This window comes from Echinops telfairi, unplaced genomic scaffold (genome assembly GCF_000313985.2).
Source record: "Echinops telfairi isolate 266 unplaced genomic scaffold, ASM31398v2 ScPeMD7_7467;HRSCAF=8505_1, whole genome shotgun sequence".
NCBI lineage: Eukaryota > Metazoa > Chordata > Mammalia > Afrosoricida > Tenrecidae > Echinops > Echinops telfairi.
In genome coordinates, this window is record NW_022111368.1 from 19,732,041 (window position 1) to 19,734,967 (window position 2,927).

General features: G+C 40.7%; 1 pseudogene; it reads left to right on the forward strand.

Annotated features, from left to right (window-relative positions):
- The first annotated feature begins 254 nt into the window (after positions 1-254).
- On the forward strand, positions 255-2,002 carry LOC101653860 (annotated as a pseudogene).
- The last annotated feature ends 925 nt before the right edge of the window (positions 2,003-2,927 follow it).

Genomic DNA, 2,927 nt, shown 5'->3' on the forward strand with positions numbered 1-2,927 from the left:
ATTCTGTTATTCATTCCCCTTGAGTGAGGTTATACAGTCATCATTGCTAACCCCTTTACCCACCCACCCCCACTTCCCATACCCCTAGGGATTCATTACTTCCGTTACTGTTTCCGAAGGATTATCATCTATCTTGGCTTTCATGTATCAAGTCCTCTTAATTATACAAATGAACATGTGCAGATCTAACAAGATTAATGAGATCAAACAAAGACCATAATAGTAAGGGGAAGAAATATTAAAGAAATAGGGCCATGGCTGGGGCAGCATCCCAGCAGCAGAAGCTGGTACAATGGTGCACGCAACAGTTACGGAGAGCTTTTGGCCTGGATGTCAGCGAGGAGATCATGCAGTATGTTTTGTCAATTGAAACTGCCAAAGAGGTATGAGAATATGTTACTGATCTCCAGGGAAATGAAGGCAAAAAAGGTCAATTCATAGAGGAACTTCTAATAAAATGGCAAAATAATGGCCAAGAGTCCGTTTCTGATCCTGTGCTGCAGTGCTTCAAAAAAGATGAAAATTTAGATATGCAAAAATGAGGAGACCAGATAAAGAGAACTAGATGGAAAGGGAGAAACAGACAGGAAATCCCTACATTTGCTGAACCTGACACAACCATAGAGGTCAAAACACCTTTTGATTTGGTCAAGGCACAAGAGAATTGTAACTCCTTAAAGAAGAAGATGAAATTTGTCATTTTATACACCAAAGAAGGACAGGACAGGCTTGCAGTCCTGCTCCCTGGCTGCCACCCTTGTGACTGCCTGGGTCAGAAGCACAAGCTCGTCAATAACTGTCTCATCTGTGGGAGTATTGTCTGTGAACAAGAGGGCTCTGGCCCCTGCTTCTTTTGTGGCTCTCTGGTATGTACTCGTGAAGAACAGGATATCTTACAATATGATTCAAACAAGAGCCAGAAACCGCTGAAGAAGCTCATGTCAGGGATGGAGGATTTCTCCCCTAAGAACCTTCTTCTGTATCAAGAATCTCGAATTAAGTCTGGCTTAGAGAAGGCTGTCAAACATAAAGGGAAACTGTTAAGAGTTTGACAGAACTAGTGTTCAGTGGACTCAGGTCATTGATGATGAGTCACAGTACTTTGCCAGTGATTCTAACCAGTGGTTGGTTGTCCAAAATTGAGCGAGAAGCTCTGCAGAAATGAGAAGGGGAACTACGAGAACTTTGGCATGTTTCTTGACTCTCTAAGAAGGTTACTATTAACTTTGCTGGCAGGAAGATCCTGGAAGAAGAAAATCCACTAGCAGAATATCACAACAAACTAGATGAAACAATGCAGGCCATTGCCGATGGAACCTTGAACCAGCCACTGACCACACTACATAGATCTATTGCAGAGCCTTTCAGAATTCTGGTGAATCCCAAAATTCACCAGCCCCCTCTGCAGTGAGTAGACCAGCCCCTGCCCCAGTAGGTAGACCAAACAGGTGCTGTCTCACAGATGAAGCCTTTCCATTTGGCCAGAGCTAGTGTTCAATTCCCATCATCACCAGATGTGGATCCAGGACCAGGAATTTCAGGAACGCTTTGATGGTGGCTGGTGCCTCTCTATGCATCAGCCCTGGAAATCTCTACTTGTTAGAGGGATTAAAAGGGTGGAGGGCAGAACCTGGTATACCCCTCATAGAGGACAACTTTGAATAGCAGCCACAGCCCCAAAGCCCTCTCCTCAAGAAATCTCGGAACTCCAGGCTACATATCATCTTCTTCATGAGAAAGATTTGGAATTTCCTAGTGACTATCCATCAGTTATCTTCTTGGCTGTGTGGACCTGACTGACTGCTTGTCCCAGAAGCAATTTAAAGAACAATATCCAGACATCAGTCAAGAATCTGATTCTCCATTTGTTTTTATCTGCACAAATCCCCAGGAAATGATGGTGAAGTTTCCTATGAAAGGAATTCCGAAAATCTGGAAGCTGGATTCCAAGATCCATCAAGGAGCAAAGAAAAAGATAATGAAGCAGAATAAAGCTGTTTGACCCAGGAGAAAAGAAACTATCTACAGCATAGCGGAGTTTTGTGTACTAAATTGCTATCCATTGGACCTTTGGGATTAAAGCATTAGAAAACAAAGAAAGAAAGAAAGAGAGAGAGAGAAAAAAGAAAGAGAGGAAGAAAGAGAAAATAGAGAAATAGAGGAGAGCTATGTGTTTAATCAGTACTATACCTCTTCCTAGATTTATAATCCCTTCCGTGCGGCCCTTCTGTGAGGGACTGTTGAGACATCTCTTGATGTAATACAATATGGAATACATCATCGTGAATACTATTAAAAAATGAAATCACAGAAGATTCATGGTCGAATCTGAACATAAGCGAGTTTTCAAAGCTAACATCAAAAATTTGAAGAAAATATGATAGCAGAAATGCAAATACCTGAAGGTAGTGAGCAGATGATTCAAGGACTTTGGACTTTGACAGGCCAGCTTACTTAATATCTTCAAGTAGCCAATGTTGTTACTAGCAAATTCTACCAAACATTCGTAGGAGAATTGACACTAATTCTACTCAAATTATACCAGAACATACAAATTTATTTTATTAAGCTAACTTTAACCTTTAAAATAAAAACAGGCAGAAACATCACTGAAAAAAATAAAATTAAAGACTGATACCTCTCATGAACCTATAGACATAAAAAAAGAAATCAACAAAATCCTAGCCTAAAGAAATTCAACAACATATCAAAAAAAGTATCATGACCATGTGAGAATCCCACCACTTGTCTGCCAGTTTGTTGTGCTGTGAGGCTTAAGTTTTGCTGTGATGCTGTAAGCTATGCCATTGGTATTTCAAATGCTGTTCATCCAAAGTGAACAGATTTCATCAGAGCTTCCAGACTTACTCTTAACTCCCAGACTTGTTCTTAACAAAGAATAGTCTCCACTTCTGAGGAATAAGTCA